Raw genomic sequence first — 22,308 nt, forward strand, 5'->3', positions numbered from 1 at the left:
GTTAACAACTGTGCTTTGAGAATTTCATTTTTCAAGATTTCCCATCCTTCCTGGACATTTTTGTCTTTAAGGATATCCAGCCATTGGATCCCTCCAATTCTCTTTCTGAATCCCTTAAAATCTGCCTTTCTGAAATCTAACCTTGACGTCTGAGTCTTCACAGGTCTTCCGCCTCTAGTTATCCAAAATTCTAAAATAGCATGGTCGCTACCTCCTAGGGTCCCAGCCACTTTTACCTCCTCAACCATTTCCTCCCTGTTTATAAGGATTAGATCCAAGGTAGCAGTTCCCCTTGTTTTCTCCCTTACCTTTTGGAAGATAAAGTTGTCAGCAAGAGAGGATAAGAATTTCCTTGACCTGTTAGTTTTGCCTGAGAGAGATTCCCAACAAATGTCTGGATAGTTGAAATCTCCCATGACAACTATGTCATATTTTTGGGAGAACTTGGCCATTTGATGCATAAAGAGTTCATCCATATCTTCAGCTTGCACAGGTGGCCTGTAGTAAATGCCTACAATGGTGTCCTTTCCATTGTTCTGTCCTTGTATTCTTACCCAAACAGTTTCCACAGAACTCCCAGTCTCTGAAGCTTGGATCTCTGTGCAGATATACGCGTTTCTAACATACAATGCGACACCTCCTCCTCGTTTATCAAGTCTGTTTCTTGCAGATAAGTTGTATCCTTCTAGTCTTGTATTCCAATCATGTGTATTGTCCCACCAAGTTTCAGTGATTCCAATGACATCATATTTCTTTTCCTGTGTTAGTAGTTCCAATTCTCCTTGTTTGTTGCCCATGCTTTGTGCATTAGTATAGAAACATTTTAGTTTGTGATTGGTTTCTCTTTCTCCAATATTTTTATTAATTAGATTCTTTCGTCTTTGTTCTTCCTTTCCACTTCTAATAGCAGAGTTCTCAATAGCATTTGTCAGGTGTATGGCTTTTTCTGGTCTTTTGCTTCCCTTCCCATGTTGTTCTAGTTTAAAGCTCTCCTTACAAATGTAGCAAGGCGACTTCCAAATACATGCTTTCCAGTCTTCGTAAGGTGCACCCCATCTCTAGCAAGTAGTCCATCGTATAAGTAGTTCACTCCGTGATCCAGAAATCCAAATCGTTGCTGACGGCACCATCGACGTAGCCAGTTGTTCACCTGCAGAATCTTATTCCACCTCCTTGTTCCATGGCCATCCACTGGGAGGATGGAAGAGAAGACCACCTGCGCTCCCAGTTCTTTCACTTTCTTGCCTAAGTCTTCAAAGTCTCTGCAGATGGTTTCCAGGTCGTTTCTTGCGGTGTCATTTGTCCCCACATGTAGTAGCAGGAATGGGTAGTCATCTGTAGGTCTGAAGAGTCCTGATATCCTGTCAGACACATCTTTAATTTTTGCACCTGGAAGACAGCACATTTCTCTTGAAGTTATATCCGGTCTGCAGATAGCGGCCTCTGTTCCTCTCAACAGGGAATCCCCCATGACCACCACTCTCCGTTTCTTCTTTACAACATTTTTCTTTCTCCATCCAGGAGGACTCTGAAGGCGTACAAGGTTGCTGTTTCTTACCCCGAGACATAAAAAAGCCAGGCTGGAGTTTGCCAAAACTTACCTGAAAAAGCCTAAAACGTTTTGGAAGAATGTTCTCTGGTCAGATGAGACAAAAGTAGAGCTTTTTGGGCAAAGGCATCAACATAGAGTTTACAGGGGAAAAAAAGAGGCATTCAAAGAAAAAGACATGGTCCCTACAGTCAAACATGGCGGAGGTTCCCTGATGTTTTGGGGTTGCTTTGCTGCCTCTGGCACTGGACTGCTTGACCGTGTGCATGGCATTATGAAGTCTGAAGACTACCAACAAATTTTGCAGCATAATGCAGGACCCAGTGTGAGGTCATGGGTCTTCCAGCAGGACAATGACCCAAAACACACTTCAAAAAGCACTAGAAAATGGTTTGAGAGAAAGCACTGGAGACTTCTAAGGTGGCCAGCAATGAGTCCAGACCTGAATCCCATAGAACACCTGTGGAGAGATTTAAAAATGGCAGTTTGGAGAAGGCACCCTTCTAATATCAGGGACCTGGAGCAGTTTGCCAAAGAAGAAAGGTCTAAAATTCCAGCAGAGCATTGTAAGAAACTCATTGATGGTTACCGGAATCGGTTGGTCGCAGTTATTTTGGCTAAAGGTTGTGCAACCAAGCCAATACTTTTGTCTGGACCATTTTTGGAGTTTTGTGTGAAATGATCAATGTTTTGCTTTTTGCTTCATTCTCTTTTGTGTTTTTTCATTTAAGACAAATTAAATGAAGATAATAATACCAAAGAATTTGTGTTTGCAATAATTTTCAGGAAGAAACTGAGTATTATCTGACAAAATTGCAGGGGTGTCAATACTTTTGGCCACAACTGTATCTATCTATCTTATTGTATTTATCTGCTTCCTTCTATCTTTATTTCTATCTATCTTTCTATCTATGCTTCTCATTCTCTCTTTGTTATTCATTCTATCTCTCTGATTCCTTTTCTCTATCTATCTCATTTTATCTATCTGATTCCTTATATCTATCTGATTCCTTATATCTATATATCTATTTTGCTATCTATCTATGCTTCTCATTCTATCTATCTGATTCCTTGTATCTTTGATTCCTTCTATCTTTCTTATTCTATCTATCTATCTGCTTCCTTCTATCTTTCTGCTATCTTTCTCATTCTCTCTATCTGATTCCTTCTATCTATCTATCTCTGTCTATCTATCTCATTCTATCTTTCTGCTTCCTTCTATCTATCTTTTTATCTATCTCATTCTCTCTATCTGATTCCTTCTTTGTGATTCCTTTATCTATCTATCTCATTCCTTCTATCTTTCTAATAACTTCTATCTATCTCAGGGGTCCCCAACCGCCGGTCCGCGGCCCAGCACCGGGCCGCTGCAGTGCCCTTGCCGGACCGCGGACACAAGGGGAGCCAGGGGCGGTCAGTGGCGTAGCGGGGGCTGGGGCGGCGCGCAGCAGTTCTTAGCGGCGGCCAGGGAGCGATCAAGCAGCTCCGCTGCCTGCAAGAGGGAATAGCAGGAGCGGAGTTGCAAGGACCCGTCCACTGCGTCCAGCTTCCTGCCCGGCGCCTGCGCTTCCTGTCTCTGACTGACACAGAGAGGAGAGCGCGGCCGCTGCTGTGTCAGAGCGAGGAAGCGCGGGCGGCGGGCAGGTGAGAGGAGAGAGGTGGTGTGTGTGTGTATGTATAATGTGTGTGTGTGTGTATGTCTGTGTTTGTGTAGCCTGGCCCTGGAGGAGATGGGGACATGAGGAGAAGGCCATGAGGGGAGTGATGGAGAGACGGCAGTGATGGGGTGAAGGCAATGATGGGGAGACGGCAGTGATGGGGTGAAGGCAATGATGGGGAGAGGGGAGTGATGGGGTGAAGGCAATGATGGGGAGAGGGGAGTGATGGGGTGAAGGCAATGATGGGGAGAAGGGAGTGATGGGGTGAAGGCAATGATGGGGAGAGGGGAGTGATGGGGTGAAGGCAATGATGGAGAGACGGCAGTGATGGGGTGAAGGCAATGATGGAGAGACGGCAGTGATGGGGTGAAGGCAATGATGGGGAGAGGGGAGTGATGGGGTGAAGGCAATGATGGGGAGAGGGGAGTGATGGGGTGAAGGCAATGATGGGGAGAAGGGAGTGATGGGGTGAAGGCAATGATGGGGAGAAGGGAGTGATTGGGTGAAGGCAATGATGGGGAGAGGGGAGTGATGGGGTGAAGGCAATGATGGGGAGAGGGGAGTGATGGGGTGAAGGCAATGATGGGGAGAAGGGAGTGATGGGGTGAAGGCAATGATGGGGAGAGGGGAGTGATGGGGTGAAGGCAATGATGGGGAGACAGCAGTGATGGGGTGAAGGCAATGATGGGGAGAGGGGAGTGATGGGGTGAAGGCAATGATGGAGAGATGGCAGTGATGGGGTGAAGGCAATGATGGAGAGACAGCAGTGATGGGGTGAAGGCAATGATGGGGAGACAGCAGTGATGGGGTGAAGGCAATGATGGAGAGACGGCAGTGATGGGGTGAAGGCAATGATGGGGAGAAGGGAGTGATAGGGTGAAGGCAATGATGGGGAGAAGGGGGTGATGGAGCACTCATTCAAAACCTATGGTGAGTTGAGTCACATTATAAATGTTATTTAATTAAACGTATGCACTGCTACACTACAACCGTGTCCATAGCCCCGCCCCTTTATGACCAAAGCCCCGCCCCTGCCACACCTCCATCCCCGCCCTGCCGGGCCATGGAAGAATGGTCTTGCTTGAAACCGGTCCCTGGTGCAAAAAAGGTTGGGGACCACTGATCTATCTGATTCCTTCTATCTTTGTGATTCCTTCTATCTATAGTAATAAATAATCTTTATTTTTATATAGCGCTAACATATTCCGCAGCGCTTTACAGTTAGCACACATTATCATCATTATCCCCGATGGGGCTCACAATCTAAATTCCCTATCAGTACGTTTTTGGAATGTGGGAGGAAACCCACTCAAACACGGGGAGAGCATACAAACTCCTTGCAGATGTTGTCCTTGGTGGATTCGAACCCAGGACTACAGCGCTGCAAGGCTGCAGTGCTAACCACTGAGCCACCATGCTGCCCTGCTTATCACAGGAGGGAATGTTGCCGGACTACTCCAGCAATGTTAGTCTCTTACTGATTAATCCTTCAGTTAGTAAAAGGCATTTTGTTACGCTCACACTCAGGCTGTTAAGCGAGAGTGTGGATTAATGACCCACTGTGGCAGGACTTACCCCGAGAGGCACAACTAAATTAGCAGCTACCTTGGTGTTCGCTGGAACCTCTAGTGGTGAGGTCAAACTTGTGCAGCAGGTATCTGCCAGGTACCACTCCAGGGTGGCGTCTGGCAGTAGCAGCTGAACCCCAAAAGAACAGGAAGCTGTAACGACAGATACTTGGCAAGCCGGGCAGGCGCTGGGGAGTATGGCTGATATACAGAAACAGGTATGATCCAGTTCAGACTGAACAAACCGCTTCAGGAAGAACTGGGTCTCTGACAGGAGGGTACTGAACCGCAGGTGCAGACAAGCGAGACAGGACTTTATTCACATGGAACAAACAGGGTTAGGTTCGCACAAAACAATGACAAGGATAAGTTCACACAGGACCACATTCAGACAAGACCAATAGAATCATAGAATCATAGAATCATAGAATCGTAGAGTTGGAAGGGACCTCCTGGGCCATCTGGTCCAACCCCCTGCTCAAAGCAGGATTCGCTAAATCATCCCAGTCAGATGTCTGTCCAGCCTCTGTTTGAAGACATCCATTGAAGGAGAACTCACCACTTCTCGTGGCAGCTTGTTCCACTCATTGATCACTCTAACTGTCAAAAAGTTTTTTCTAATATCTAATCTGTGTCTCCTCCCATTCAGTTTCATCCCATTGCTTCTAGTCTTTCCTTGTGCAAATGAGAATAAAGATGATCCTTCTACAATGTGACAGCCCTTGAGATATTTGTAGACAGCTATTAAATCTCCTCTCAGTCTTCTCTTTTGCAAACTAAACAATCCCAAATCCTGCAACCTTTCCTCATAAGACAGGGTTTGCAGACCGGTCACCATTCTGGTTGCTCTTTTCTGAACTTGCTCCAGTTTGTTGATGTCTTTTTTAAAATGTGGTGCCCAAAACTGGACACAATATTCCAGATGAGGTCTGACCAAAGAGGAGTAGAGGGAAATAATGACTTCACGTGATCTAGACTGTATGCTTCTGTTAATACATCCTAGAATTGCATTTGCTTTTTTTGCTGCTGCATCACACTGTTGACTCATATTCAGTTTGTGATCTATTAGTATACCCAAGTCTTTTTCACATGTGCTGTTGCTTAGGCCTATTCCTCCCATTCTGTATATGCTTTTTTCATTTTTATTGCCCAGATGTAGTACTTTGCATTTTTCCCTGTTAAAAACCATTCTGTTAGTTGCTGCCCACTTCTCCAGTTTATTTATATCTTTTTGAATCCTCTCTCTCTCTTCTCTAGTATTAGCTATCCCTCCTAGCTTTGTGTCATCAGCAAATTTAATCAGTTTACCCTCAATTCCTTCATCTAAATCGTTGATAAAGATGTTGAACAATAAAGGGCCCAGGAGAGAGCCCTGTGGTACCCCACTTGAGACATTCTTCCAACTGGATGTGCAGCCATTTACGACCACTCTTTGGGTCCGATCACTAAGCCAGTTATGAATCCACCTAACAGTTGCCTTGTCCATTCCATACTTAGTCATTTTTTCAATAAGGATTGTATGAGATACTTTGTCAAATGCTTTGCTGAAGTCAAGATATACTATATCTACAGCATTTCCTTGATCCACCCAATCAGTGATTCCGTCATAGAAGGAAATTAAGTTAGTCTGACATGACTTATTAGTTACAAACCCATGCTGACTCTGTTTAATCACTTCATTCTTATCCAGGTACTGACATACATGTTGTTTAATAATTTGTTCAAAGATCTTTCCTGGTATAGAAGTCAGACTCACCGGCCTATAGTTGCCTGGGTCCACCTTCTTCCCCTTTTTGAAGATAGGAACAACATTTGCTCTTCTCCAGTCTTCTGGGACTTCTCCTGTTCTCCAAGAATTTTCAAATATTATGGAGAGGGGTTCAAAAATTTCTTCTGCTATCTCCTTCAGTACTCTGGGGTGTAATTCATCTGGACCTGGAGACTTGAATTCATTTAGGTTAGCTAAGTGTTTCCTCACTATCTTTCTGTTTATAGATATCCTGGATTCTTCTATTCCCTTAATAGGACAGTGAAGAACAGTTGATGTCACATTTCCTTTCTGAGAGAAAACAGATGCAAAATAGGAATTTAAAAGTTCGGCCTTCTCAACATCCTGTCTTACCATTTCATCATTTTCATCCTGTAAAAATCCTATAGCATCTTTGACTTTTCTTTTACTTTTGACATATCCCCAAAATCCTTTATTATTGGTTTTGACATCTCTTGCAAGCCTCAATTCATTGTCAGCTTTAGCTAATCTGATTTGTGCCCTGCAGGTTCTGCAGACAGCATTATATTCTTCTTTAGATATGCCTCCCTCTTTCCATTTTATAAACATTTTTTTCTTCCTTTTTAGCATGTGCTTAAGTTCTGTGTTCATCCATCCTGGCTTCCTTAAATGCTTCCTATTCTTCCCTCTTTTCGGAATTGTTAACAATTGTGCTTTGAGAATTTCATTTTTCAAGATTTCCCATCCTTCCTGGACATTTTTGTCTTTAAGGATATCCAGCCATTGGATCCCTCCAATTCTCTTTCTGAATCCCTTAAAATCTGCCTTTCTGAAATCTAACCTTGACGTCTGAGTCTTCACAGGTCTTCCTCCTCTAGTTATCCAAAATTCTAAAATAGCATGGTCGCTACCTCCTAGGGTCCCAGCCACTTTTACCTCCTCAACCATTTCCTCCCTGATTATAAGGATTAGATCCAAGGTAGCAGTTCCCCTTGTTTTCTCCCCTACATTTTGGAAGATAAAGTTGTCAGCAAGAGAGGATAAGAATTTCCTTGACCTGTTAGTTTTGCCTGAGAGAGATTCCCAACAAATATCTGGATAGTTGAAATCTCCCATGACAACTATGTCATATTTTTGGGAGAACTTGGCCATTTGATGCATAAAGAGTTCATCCATATCTTCAGCTTGCACAGGTGGCCTGTAGTAAATGCCTACAATGGTGTCCTTTCCATTGTTCTGTCCTTGTATTCTTACCCAAACAGTTTCCACAGAACTCCCAGTCTCTGAAGCTTCAATCTCTGTGCAGATATACGCGTTTCTAACATACAATGCGACACCTCCTCCTCGTTTATCAAGTCTGTTTCTTGCAAATAAGTTGTATCCTTCTAGTCTTGTATTCCAATCATGTGTATTGTCCCACCAAGTTTCAGTGATTCCAATGACATCATATTTCTTTTCCTGCGTTAGTAGTTCCAATTCTCCTTGTTTGTTGCCCATGCTTTGTGCATTAGTATAGAAACATTTTAGTTTGTGATTGGTTTCTCTTTCTCCAACATTTTTATTAATTAGATTCTTTTGTCTTTGTTCTTCCTGTTCTTCCTTTCCACTTCTAATAGCAGAGTTCTCAATAGCATTTGTCAGGTGTATGGCTTTTTCTAGTCTTTTGCTTCCCTTCCCATGTTGTTCTAGTTTAAAGCTCTCCTTACAAGTGTAGCAAGACGACTTCCAAATACATGTTTTCCAGTCTTCGTAAGGTGCACCCCATCTCTAGCAAGTAGTCCATCGTAAAGGTACCTCACTCCGTGATCCAGAAATCCAAATCGTTGCTGACGGCACCATCGACGTAGCCAGTTGTTCACCTGCAGAATCTTATTCCACCTCCTTGTTCCATGGCCATCCACTGGGAGGATGGAAGAGAAGACCACCTGCGCTCCCAGTTCTTTCACTTTCTTGCCTAAGTCTTCAAAGTCTCTGCAGATGGTTTCCAGGTCGTTTCTTGCGGTGTCATTTGTCCCCACATGTAGTAGCAGGAATGGGTAGTCATCTGTAGATCTGAAGAGTCCTGATATCCTGTCAGACACATCTTTAATTTTTGCACCTGGAAGACAGCACATTTCTCTTGAAGTTATATCCGGTCTGCAGATAGCGGCCTCTGTTCCTCTCAACAGGGAATCCCCCATGACCACCACTCTCCGTTTCTTCTTCACAACATTTTTCTTTCTCCATCCAGGAGGACTCTGAAGGCGTACAAGGTTGCTGTTTGTGGGCAAAGTCTTATCCTGATGTATTTCTTCATTGGTTTCCTGCGTGAGAGCCTGGTACTGGTTCCTGAGGAGTATGGGTGCTGACTGCCTCCTGATCCTCCTGCTTCTCTGGGTCACATGTCTCCATTCCTCTGTTTCTTCAGGTGCACTTCGAATTTCTTCTCTTTCTGTAACATGAAGAGATAATTCTGCTCTGTCCAAGAACTCTTCACCTTCCTTAATGATCTTCAACGTAGCTAACCTCTCTTCGAGACTTTGCAACTTTTCCTCCAACAGGGACACAAGCTTGCATTTGTGGCATGTGAAGTTTGGCTTTTCCACTTGTAAATCTGTGAACATGTAGCAAGAAATGCAGCTCACCAAATGGCTCCTGGCCTCTTCCATATTGAGATTTCTTAAAAACGATGAAAGATGAGTCAAAAATATGGGAATATGCAGATGATCTCCTCAAGACTCTTCCCCTGGTTTTCCGATTTCCTCTTTACAGCTGCAACAGCCAAAACCCAGTGATCGTTGAGCTCGCGGAGACTCTTCACTTATCCCAGAAGGCACTGGGAATATGCAGATGATCTCCTCAAGACTCTTCCCCTGGTTTTCCGATTTCCTCTTTTCAGCTGCAACAGCCAAAACCCAGTGATCGTTGAGCTCACGGAGACTCTTCACTTATCCCAGAAGGCACTGGGAATATGCAGATGATCTCCTCAAGACTCTTCCCCTGGTTTACAAGGACAGGTACACAAGACAGACAGAGCCAAGCTCATACTGGGTACTTACAAAGTAGTATCAAATGTACACACTATTCTCTAACATTGCACAGCGACAACAGACTGGAGATAGGTACTGACTCAGAATCAGAACCTGTACCTTTCCTAAACCAGATAGCTGCAGAATTAAAGATAGGTACAGATTTCGATACAGCAGCGTTAGGAAAGGGAGCTGCTATACCAGGTTTAGGGTAGGGACTAATTCAGACAACAGGTTTGGAGGAAGGAACTGAATCAGACACAGCTGGTGTGGAAACAGGTGCCGATTCAGACAGGTTCAGATACAGACATAGCAGGTACAGGGAAAGAGACTAGATACAAAACATCTCTGATTCCTTCTATCTTTGTGATTCCTTCTATCTATCTCATTCAATCTATCTGATTCCTTCTATCTTTCTGATAGCATCTATCTATCTGATAACTTCTATCTATCAAGTAATCTTTTCTTTTATATCAATGTACCAGGAATGTCAGTGAAATTGTCTCTACTGGAGTGTGCAGAAGGGAAGAGCAGAACAGAAGAGAATACAAGTTATATGTAAAATATTAAAAAGTAAAATAAAACAACCGATTTTTAAATAAGCAATAAATCTAAAAATACTTTTTTGCTTGTCTTTCATTTTTTAATTCTCTCATTCATTCTAACCATCATTACTATCGATAAATATCTCCTTTAGATAAAATTACAAGGATCATCTGGGAAAGTCTGACTACAAGAGCAGACAAGAAGAACAGAACAGAGTAAGGGTCCCGTTTCACATAGCGATGCACCAGCAATCCCGACAACGATACGACCTGATAGGGATCGCTGGTGCGTCGCTACATGGTCACTAGAAAGCTGCCAAACAGATCTCTTCAATGACGCATCAGCGATCCCGACAACGATGCGACCTGGTAAGGATCGCTGGTGTGTTGTCACACAGCAGCTATTCTGAACGATTCCAGCCTGCGTCCCTGAGTTCTGCGTCGCCAGCGAGGTCGCTCGTCTGCGTCAAACACAGCGATGCATGCTGGCCAGCAGGACGCCGAAGCTAAAAAAAATGGCCCAGGATATTCGAGCACGATCAGCAATATCCAGCAGGGGGGGGGGCGGTCAAGGCTATGTGTCACATGTAGCGAGATCGCTGGCGAGATCGCTGTTGCATCAAAAACAAATCGGTGACGCTTCAGTGATCTCGCTATGTGAGACGGGGCCGTAAAGCTGAAAGTAAAATATTAACCAGTTAAATAAATAAAAAGATTAGCACTGCACCGTACATCTATTAAAGTTAATCTGTCATCTATTGTTTCAACGAAGAGATGTGGCCACCACCATCAGGGGCTTATCTAAAGCCCTCTGTAATACTGTAGAAAAGCCCCCCCCCGATGAAACCTGAAAGATAACAAAACCGAGTTAGATTATACTCTCCGGGGGGGGGGGGGGGGGGGGGGCGTCTGGTCCGGTGCTGATGGGTGTCGCGAGCCGGGTATGGTGCCTCCCATCTTCTATCGATGAGGTCATCTTCCTTGCTTCTGTCATGGCTCCGGCGCAGGCGTACTTTATCTGCACCATTGAGCGCATAATAAAGTACTGCAGTGCGCAGGCGCCGGACCTCTCTGACCTTTTCCAGGCACTTGCGCACTGCAGCACTCTACTCTGCCCTGAACAGAGCAGATATAGTACGCCTGGTCATGAACTGCAACAGAAGCAAGTGTGGTAGGGGCCGGGATTGGGGGGTGGTCCACTGCTTACCACGTCCAGACGACACAGACACCAGACGATGCAAAGAAGAGACGGAGGCAGATTTCAGTTGTAACAGTTCCGGGTTTATTGGCCGTCCTCCTGACGACCATAGCCATGCACCGCAGTTCCTTTACAGCTCTCTGTTTAAAGGCCCGGGTACCTTCACCTTTCCTTCAGTCGTAGTGACGTTCCTCGCGGATCTTCCGCTGGGGCTATCCTAGACCAATCTACCGCCAGCGCTTCACCTGCCCGAGGTCGTCGTCCAATCAGTACCCCCGGGGCCTCATCTGTCCTGCGGTCCGTTGTGTCATGGTCACCCCCCTGACTGTCTCTTCCTGTTAGTCCCCTGGCCGAGCTCTACCACCGTTCTCAGTCTCCTGTCCTGAGTCTTCTCCTCCTGAGCTCCCGGGACTAAACTAGCCTGGAACCCTGTCCTGTCCTATTTATCCCCTCTCTCACTGGGAATTTCCCTCCTGGGTTCCTATCTCTCCGCCCCCATGACTAAGCAGTTTCTATAGTCATAAGCTGATGTCAAGTCCTGAACTACACTCCCCCTGCCATCTTGTGGTCAAATTACGGTACAGCACTCCCTTTTCTGTCTTTCCCTGCTGTTACCTTTCTGTCATTGCCAATCTCCAACAGTGCACAAACCGTCCCCTCTTCCTCCAGTCAAGTCTGTCCGTCAAGTCACCTTCCCCACACAAGGAAGTGGACCTCATCGCTAGTAGATGGGAGGCAACAGACCAGGACCGCAACACCCATCAGACCCGGGATGGACAGGACCGCCCCTGGGTGAGTATAATATAACTTGCTTTTCTTCTCTTTCAGGTTACATTGGGGGTTTATCTACAACATTACAGAATGCTGAAGATAAGCCTCTGATGGCGGTGGCCGCATCTCATAGTGTAAAAAGTAGGTGACAGATTCCCTTTAAACTTATTTTCAAGTATGACATTATTTTATTAGCTATATACTTATAGCTATCATAACAGATCTAAAGCTATAATTCATTCTATCATTAATGCCATCATTCCTTCTATCTCTCATTACCTCTATCTATCAATCTATCTTTTGCTCAATCTATATAATTCCTTTTATCTATCAATCAATTTCTCCTTTATATCAATGTACCAGGATCGTCATTGAAAGTCAGACTACAGGAGCTGAAGAGAAGAGCACAAGATAATAAAAGTAAAATATATAAAATTAAATTTAAACATAACACATTTACTATCAACCGTTAAAAAAAGAAAAAAAAAAAGAAAATTAGGACATTGTCTACACTTTGATATATCATTTCCTACTCAATACCTCTCATTACATTTATCTATCTATGTTAGTATCGATCTATTTTAAAGGGAATCTGTCACCCCATTTTTGGCCTATCGGCTGCGCCTTTTCTGGGCAGCTGTGGGCTGCTATTTTTAGGCTGTGGGGTGGCCAAGATCAATGGCCCCGTACCAGACTGAGAATACCAGCCCTCAGCTATGAGCTTTAGTCAGGTTGGTTGTCAAAAATGGGGAGGACCCCACGTTTTTTTTTCTTAAATAATATTGTCCAAAAATTTTTAAAAAACAGCGTGAAGACCACTCTATTCTTGAGAATCAATCTTGCTGAAGATGACAGCTGGGGGTTGCATCCCACATCTGTGAGTTTTGCCAGGGTTGGATCACAAACAGAGGGGGACCTCACGTCGGCTTTTCATTAATTCATTCACTCCTGCTTGCGGTGTTTCCGGCAGACCAGGAGAGAATGACAGCGGTGTTCAGCACTAGCCACTGTGGAACAGCGCTTACTGTAGAGCTACTTCCCCGGCGGCCGTCCATGTGCCTGATGCGTCACGTGGTTGCCACATGTGTGCCACACAGATTTACCACGTATACACACGGACACAGATAGCTCCGTTAACTATTTTTACGGTACCAGAAATATCTTCACGTGTGAAACTGGCCTTACATGATATTTTTAGTTGATAGGCCAAGAAAATAGTGAGACATTCACGATAATTCTATGTATCTAACATATTCAATCTGCATAATTCATTCTATCATTCCCTCAATAATTCATTGTATCTATCTTTCTATCATTTCTTTCCTGCTATATACCTATCTATCATTATAATTGCTTCAATCTATCTTTTATTACTTCTATTATTGTATTTAGCGATCATGCCTTCTATCCTTCCTTATGTCATGATCTAAGGTGGATCTAACAAGTAAATGGACAAAGTGAACTTTTTTCCTTTGGCTTGGTGCCAAAGTGGGTTGATTGCCCCCGGTGGCCATTAGAATTATTACACGTGGTGTCGTTTTTTCTAAGTTGCCCCGGTGGTGGTGAGTGGTATTACACTTTAGTTTTAATGTGCACATATTACAAATCAGGTGTGAGGCTCTATAAAAGAGTTTCAGGTGTGTTTGATGATCGTTGGTGATATTGATAGTTCGTCATTTGGGAAGCAAGCTTGGATGATGAAGGAGCTGAATGAGAGTCCTGGGCAGCCCAGCCAGAGGGGTTGAGTCAGCTATGGTATCTGCAGGGAGTGCTGGCATGGATTGGTGGAGTTCCACGTTGGTGTCTGCAGGAAGGGCTAGCATGGCATGCTGGAGTCGCAGTTTATGGTGTCAGCAGGAAGTGCTTGCATGGCTTGGTGGAGTGGCGACTATGGTGAGAGTTGCACTCAGCATGCTGGACTTGGTTGCTGAAAGCTGGACTCAAGCATGCTGGACTTCTTGGCAGAAAAGTTGGACTCGAGCATGCTGGACATTTTGGCAGAAGCTAGACTCATCTTTGGGACTCTGTTTACTGGGCAGCTGCAACTGGTGGTGGACTCTGCTCCAAGGCTGCACTAGGGTGATGGATCCGGTTATGGTGATGGATCTGGTTGGAGGAGAAGATGCACGCAGGTGGTGGGCTCTGTTGCTAGGAGCGTACGCAACATAGCAAAGCTAAGTGATGTTCCCCCTGTATTGTCATTTTTCCTTATGTGTGTTTAGTGCAGTGGTGGGATTAGTTTCCGCACAGACCAATTCCCTAGTGAGGGTTTAGGTGCAGGGCGAGTCAGGGTTTGAGGTACGTGTGCATCGCCCTCTGCGGAAGCGGCAAAGGGAACATTAGGAGTGCAGGGATACTGGCTCAGGGGAGTACAGGAGGTCTCCACGTCCCTATTCCCTATCGCAGGGCCCACCATTGTTATTGTTACCCAGGTTTCCCCTTTATTATTTAAATTCGCCTTACTGGAGGCGGGGTTTCCAGACTACTGTATATATAACGTGTATTACCTAAATTCGCCAGTTGGAGGCGGTGTATCCAGCTGCACGTTTTATTATTTAAATTCGCCCTACTGGAGGCGGTGTATCCAGGGTCACGCATGTCATGGGTTCCCTTGCGGTACTCGCTGCGTCCAGACACACGTGACCGTGACACCTTATATCTTTAACTGGAAACTGTCACCAAATTTTTCACATACAGTTAGGTCCATATATGTGTGGACAGAGACAGAGCATCAAAAAGGAGGAAACACAGCATCTGGTGTTGTCCATGAGTTCAAGACTTCAGGCAGTCATTGCCAAGAGAGGGTTTTCAACCAAGTACTAGAAATGAACATTTTATTTACAATTATTTAATCTGTCCAATTACTTTTGGTCCCTTTAAAAACAGGGTGGCACATGTTAAGGAGCTGAAACTCCTAAACCCTTCATCCAATTTTAATGTGGATACCCTCAAATGAAAGCTGAAAGTCTGAACTTCAACTGCATCTGAATTGTTTTGTTTAAAATTCATTGTGGTAATGTCTAGAACCAAAATTAAAAAATGTTGTCTCTGTCCAAATATACATGGACCTAACTGTATAAGCTGCGTCCACCACCACCACTAAGGGCTAGTCTCCAGCATTCTGTAATGCTGTAGATAAGACCCCAATGTAACCTGAAAGAGCATAAAAATAATTTTTATTATACTCTTCGGGGGGTGGTCATATTCGGTCCGCTACGATGGTCGTCACAGATCCGGGTCCTTTGCCAGCTCACTGCAGTATTTTAAAAAGAACACCGTGAACACAACTCAAGATGGTGCTAAGGTTAGGTTCCCAAACCGTTAAAGCAACAAATATGAACCTAGCACTCAACTTAAAGGTATTTGTAAGGCGGTTTATTGCAGTACACGAAAAAAGACATTTCGGTCAATGTGACCTTCTTCAGTTACGTGTGGTATATAGATTGTGTAAAGCTTATAGGCATCTATTAGAAAGGACGATGGTGCTTTAGGCATTGAGGAGAATGATCTCTCTAAGGTAATGAGCTTGTCAGTATATAGGAGAGGAGCAAACGTGCCTCAAGATGCGGTGTCCACCGGCCATCATGATGATGATGATGGACGGTGGACACCGCATCTTGAGGCACGTTTGCCCCTCTCCTATATACTGACAAGCTCATTCCCTTAAAGAGATCATTCTCCTCAATGCCTAAAGCACCATCGTCCTTTCTGATTGTGTAGAGCTTATAGGCATCTATCAGAAAGGACGATGGTGCTTTAGGCATTGAGGAGAATGATCTCTTTAAGGGAATGAGCTTGTCAGTATAGAGGAGAGGGGCAAACGTGCCTCAAGATGCGGTGTCCACCGTCCATCATCATCATCATGATGGCCGGTGGACACCGCATCTTGAGGCACGTTTGCTCCTCTCCTATATACTGACAAGCTCATTACCTTAGAGAGATCATTCTCCTCAATGCCTAAAGCACCATCGTCCTTTCTAATAGATGCCTATAAGCTTTACACAATCTATATACCACACGTAACTGAAGGTCACATTGACCGAAAAGTCTTTTTCCGTGTACTACAATAAACCTCCTTACAAATACTTTTAAGTTGAGTGCTAGGTTCATATTTGTTGTTCACTGCAGTATTTTGGCCTGCCCTCGACAGGGCAGATCATTACGCCTGCGCGGGAGCTATGACACTAAGCAAGGAGAAGGAAGTCATCGTAGGAAGATGGGAGGCGCCGTACCCAGAACTTCGACGCCCATCTTACCGGCCCGAATCGGATTGCACCCCCCGTGAGTATAATAAAACTTGTTTTTATGCTATTTCCGGTTACATCAGAGGGCTTAGGTACCGCATTACATAATGCTGTAGATAAACCACTAACGTTAGTGGACACAGTTTAAGGGGAATCTGTCACCTGAATTTGGCATGCTATTTAAGTGCCTTCTGTCTGGTCCGCGTGTGCGCAATGCAATCTTGCCTCCTGCACACGCAGTATGCTTTGCCCAAATGCGGGCAAAGCCGAAAAGCATTACTGCACATGCGCCGGTTAACTATGTCCCGGAAGTATTTTGCTGTGTTTGCATTGCGCACGCGCGGACAATGGATGACACCTACTCAAATTCCAGAAAATATTGCGGAGGGCGGCCAAGGATGGGGAGGAGGAATGTGATACTAAACACCGCCCATCAGATCGGACAGAAGGCATTTAAATAGCATGCCAAATTCAGGTGACAGATTCCCTTTAATGCTGGAAAATTAGATGACAGTTCCCCTTTTGATACTCCAATGAAGGAGAACCATCTCAATGAGGATCACAAATGGACAGCATGTGACTTAAATATGAGTGTCTGAGCAAAGGTTCTGAATACTTACGACCATGTAAGGTGGAGGACGTCATCGATGGAAGATGAGAGGCGCCGGACCGGAACGTGACACCCATCGTACCGGACCGGACTCCGGGGTGAGTATAATCTAACTTGTTTTTCTTATCTTTCAGGTTTCATCGGGGGAGTTATCTACAGCATTACAGAATGCTATAGATAAGCCCCTGATGGTGGTGGCCGCATCCGATAGGCCAAAAATGAGGTGACAGATTCCCTTTAAATTAGATAGATAGTAAGATAGATAGATTAATGTAATGAGAGGTATTGAGTAGGAAATGATATATCAAAGTGTAGACAATGTCCTAATTTTCTTTTTTTTTTTAATTTTTTCTTTTTTTTACGGTTGATAGTAAATGTGTTATGTTTAAATTTAATTTGATATATTTTACTTTTATTATTTTGTGCTCTTCTCTTCAGCTCCTGTAGTCTGACTTTCAATGATAATCCTGGTACATTGATATAAAGGAGATATTGATTGATAGATAAAAGGAATTATATAGATTGAACAAAAGATAGATTGATAGATATGAGAGAATGAATTATAGCTTTTATGATAGCTATAAGTGTAGTGACCAGAAAAACCATTACTAATATATGATTGCATTTGTGTCAACGGTTTTCTATTTTGCCTTGGGAGGAGGTAAATTACTTATTATGCTGCCCTCTCCTGCCTTGTTTTGGTATTACAACTTGTAGTACTATGCTGCCCTCTTCTGCCTTAGTTTGGTATTACAACTTGTTTTTCTGATTTGAAGATAAGTGGCAGTTGGAGGTGGTGTGACAGGCTGAAAACGGGTGGTTATGTGCGGTCTTGGTGGTGAGAGGAGGCAGGAAAATGAAACTCCTCGTCTAGGACAAGCGGGTAGTACAAATAGCACCCTTTTCGGAGTGCCCCGCGTTTACAGCAACAGAGTGCTGGGACAAGAGAAGGAACTGCACAACTGCGCAGCAGATTTTCTGGATACTCCGATCTGATAAAGGTCAGCTAATCCTCCCCCTTCACGCAGCACAGTGAGTTATATGAAAACTTACTGACATCCTCCCAAGGCCGGGACCGAGAAAAGGCTTTGACTAACACAATGTTTAAGGAAAATTTTATCTGTTATAAATGACTGTTTTATGGAAAAACATAAGAATTGTTTCAAGCCTTCAGTAAAATTCATCTTTCAAGTTTGCACGGGACCTCCGGTGTATGCTTCTTTCCTCCGCGGCCTCATACCATGCAGGCATCAACATAACCCTCAGTCTCATATATCCGTAAAACTCCCCCTTTTATAATTGCCACCTAACCTAGGGATTGTTAGAGCCAACGGAGTCACCGTGACTGAACCACCCTCTGAGATATTAGGCCTGAATCCCACAAGGCGGTGTGACATAAGTATATAGCTAATAAAATAATGTCATACTTGAAAATAAGTTTAAAGGGAATCTGTCACCTACTTTTTACACTATGAGATGCGGCCACCGCTATCAGGGGCTTATCTTCAGCATTCTGTAATGTTGTAGCCCCCGACGTAACCTGGTCTGTTGCCTCCCATCTACTAGCGATGAGGTCCTCTTCCTTCTGTCGCGGTTCATGACCAGGCGTACTATATCTACCCTGTTCAGGGCAGACCAGAGTGCTGCTGTCACGCTCGCGCCTTGGCTGACTGGCGTGAGCCGGGGGGGGTTTGTGGCCCCACTGTGCCACAAACCAGACTACCCTGGAAGGGGCGTGACTACGACAGCTACCTCGGTCTTCACTGGAGCCTCTGATGGTGAGGTCAGGCTTGTGCGGCAGGTAGCTGTCGGGTGCCACTCCAGGGTGGTGTCTGGCTGTGGCAGCTGATCCCACTCGGGGACAAGTCACTTGGACAGGTGTGACTAACAGGCAGGCTAAGACACAGGGCAAGCAGGCATGGCTTGGTTCCCATGGCAGGCAGGCACAGCTTGGAGGCATGGCTTGGAGACACTGGGCAAGCGGGCACGGCTTGGAGACACTGGGCAGGTAGGTGATGGCTTGGAGACACTGGGCAGGTAGGTGACGGCTTGGAGACACTGGGCAGGTAGGTGACGGCTTGGAGACACTGGGCAGGTAGGTGACGGCTTGGAGACACTGGGCAGGTAGGTGACGGCTTGGAGACACTGGGCAGGTAGGTGACGGCTTGGAGACACTGGGCAGGTAGGTGACGGCTTGGAGACACTGGGCAGGTAGGTGACGGCTTGGAGACACTGGGCAGGTAGGTGACGGCTTGGAGACACTGGGCAGGTAGGTGACGGCTTGGAGACACTGGGCAGGTAGGTGACGGCTTGGAGACACTGGGCAAGCAGGAGTGGTATATGAGAGAACAGGTTTGGACCTGTTCACACAGGAGTTGCAGGTATGGATATAGGCAGGAAGGAGTGGAATATGAAGGAACAGGTTTGGACCTGTTCACACAGGAGGTGCAGGTATGGATGCAGGCAGGCGTGGAATATGACGGAACAGGTTTGGACCTGTTCACACAGGAGGTGCAGGTATGGATGCAGGCGTGGAATATGAAGGAACAGGTTTGGACCTGTTCACACAGGAGGTGCAGGTATGGATGCTGGCAGGCGTGGAATATGAAGGAACAGGTTTGGACCTGTTCACACAGGAGGTGCAGGTATGGATGCAGGCAGGAGTGAAATAAGAAGGAACAGGTTTGGACCTGTTCACACAGGGGGTGCAGGTGAAGGCAGGAGTGGAGAGAGAAGCTGCAGAAAGAGGTTCTGCAGCGGCAGCAGGAATGGAGCAAAGCAGAACCACAAGGTCTGTGGAGAGAAGCTGCAGCAAGGGGTTCTGCAGCTGCAGCAGGAATGGAGCAAAGCAGAGCGGCTAAGGGGCCGTGCAGACAGAGCGGCTAAGGAGCCGTGCAGATAGGGAGGACACAAGGAAAGACACGGCAGAGAAGGAACCACAGACAAGGAGACTGACAGACAGAGGTAAGACTGAGTTCAGACAGAGACACAAAGACCAGGATATTCTGCCTCCTGGCAAGCGGACAGAAAACAGACAAGGCACTGGGAACAAGACACAAGGGCCAGGATATACAGCCTCCTGGCAGACAGACAAGGTACAAAGCAAGACTAGGAGTAAACCTCCAGAGAAGGCGATACACAGAACAGGGCCTGGCTTCCTCAGTAGCAAGATACTAACTGAGATTAGACATTGCACAGGCAATGTTTCAGTGGGAGTGGCGAAACTAAATAGTCAAGGGCTCCAGGTGATTGGTCAGGGACAGATTACCCAGGTGCACCCAGACTGCATAAGAACCAGAGAGTTCAGGCGCCGCCACCCTAGTCTGGAAACATGGAGAGCAGAGGCACAGAGCTGGCAACAGACAGAATTCACAGCATGGCTTGAAGTAGAAAGTAAGTTGGTGTGCGGGGGATGGGAGACCATGCAGTGATGCCAGCAGGGTTGTTACAGCTGCAGTGCGCAGGTGCCCGGAAATGGTCAGAGAGGTCCGGTGCCTGCACACTGCAGTACTTTACTATGCCCTCAACAGTGCAGATAAAGTACGCCTGCGCAGGAGCCATGACAGAAGCAAGGAAGATGACCACATCGATAGAAGATGGGAGTAACCGTACCCGGCTCGCGACACCCATCAGCACCGGGCCAGACGCCCCCCCGGAGAGTATAATCTAACTGGATTTTGTTATCTTTCAGGTTTCATGGGGGGGGCATTACAGAGAGCTTTAGATAAGCCCCTGATGGCGGTGGCCACATCACATAGTTGAAACAATAGATGACAGATTAACTTTAAGGCTGGGTTCACATGTAGCGGAACTCTCGCGGAAATTACCGCAAGAATTCCTGAATTCCATTCCGCGGAAAAATCGCATTTTAAATTCCCGTGATTTTCCCGCGGAAAAACTAGCATTTTGCAAGCGTAATTAGCTTGCAGAATTGCTAGCGTTTTACAAGCGATCTGTAGCATCGCTTGGAGAACTGATTGACAGGTTAGTCACACTCGTCAAACATAGTGTTTGACGAGTGTGACCAACTTTTTACTATTGAGGCCGCCTATGCAGCATCAGTAGTAAAAGAATGTAAAAAATAATATTAAAAAAATATATTGTTATTCTCACCTTCCGACGTCCCGCGCAGCCTTCCCGCCTCTCTCCACGCTCCCAGTCCCAGTAATCCTTTGCGACAATTACCGCGATGACGTCCGTTCTCGCGGGATCGCGACGTCTCGCAGTCATTCGCGATGACGTCACATGAATGACTGCGAGACTTCGCGATCCCGCGAGAACGGATGTCATCGCTCGCAAAGGCTTACTGGGACCGGGAGCGTGGAGAGAGGCGGGAAGGCTGCGCAGGACGTCGGAAGGTGAGAATAACAATATTTTTTATTTTAAATTCTATTTTTTTACAGGGATATGGTACCCAAAGCCCGGAGGACAGTCTCCTCTCCTCCGGACCGTGGGTACCATCCGCAAATGTTTTGCTTACTTTTCGCATGGTGTGCACAGCCACATGCAGAAAGTAAGCAGAACAATGCATTCCTATGGGTGCGGGATCGCCGCGGTTCCGCGAAATTAATGAGCATGCTGCGTTTTTTACCGCAAAGCAATTCCATCGCGGTAAAAACCGCAGCATTAGCACAGCATTGCGGAATCCCATAGGAATGCATGGGATGCTTATTTTCGAAGCAAAAATGCACGGAAAATACCGCCGCGGAAACGCGAAAAAAAACGGTACGTGTGAACGAGGCCTAATAGATGTACAGTGCAGTGCTAATCTTTTTATTTATTTAACTGGTTATTATTTTACTTTCAGCTTTACTCTGTTCTGCTCTTCTTGTCTGCTCCTGTAGTCAGACTTTCCCAGATGATCCTTGTAATTTTATCTAAAGGAGATATTTATCGATAGTAATGATAGTTAGAATGAATGAGAGAATTAAAAAATGAAAGACAAGCAAAAAAGTATTTTTTAGATTTATTGTTTATTTAAAAATTGGTTGTTTTATTTTACTTTTTAATATTTTACATATAACTTGTATTCTCTTCTGCTCTTCTCTTCTGCTCTGAGTATTATTATTATTATTATTTATTGTTATAGCGCCATTTATTCCATGGCGCTTTACATGTAAGGAGAGGTATACATAAAAACAAGTACAATAATGTTAAACAACACAAGTCATAACTGGTACAGGAGGAGAGAGGACCCTGCCCGCGAAGGCTCACAATCTACAAGTAGAGACAATTTCAATGACGTTCTTGGTACATTGATATAAAAGAAAAGATTAATTGATAGACGTTATCAGATAGATAGACGTTATCAGATAGATATAAGGAATCAGATAGAAGGAATCAGATAGAGAGAATGAGAAGCATAGATAGAAAGATAGATAGAAGGAAGCAGGAAGATACAAAGAATCTGATAGATAGAAGGAATCAG

At 45.1% G+C, this 22,308-nt stretch overlaps 1 protein-coding gene across 7 annotated transcripts in view; it reads left to right on the forward strand.

Annotated features, from left to right (window-relative positions):
* NKAIN1 (sodium/potassium transporting ATPase interacting 1) overlaps positions 1–22,308 on the forward strand; it is a 214,874-nt gene that overhangs the window by 125,690 nt on the left and 66,876 nt on the right. Inside the window, exon 1 of one of the 7 annotated variants that reach the window (XM_073564408.1) lies at positions 19,068–20,273. The exons of the other annotated variants lie outside the window; for them this stretch is intronic. The gene's annotated coding sequence lies outside the window, so the exon portion shown is untranslated. Of the gene's footprint in view, positions 1–19,067; positions 20,274–22,308 lie in introns of those variants that run through there. 7 annotated transcript variants of the gene reach the window in all.

The sequence above is a fragment of the Dendrobates tinctorius genome, unplaced genomic scaffold (genome assembly GCF_039654945.1).
Source record: "Dendrobates tinctorius isolate UK_male_01 unplaced genomic scaffold, ASM3965494v1 ptg000015l, whole genome shotgun sequence".
In the NCBI taxonomy this organism is placed as follows: domain Eukaryota; kingdom Metazoa; phylum Chordata; class Amphibia; order Anura; family Dendrobatidae; genus Dendrobates; species Dendrobates tinctorius.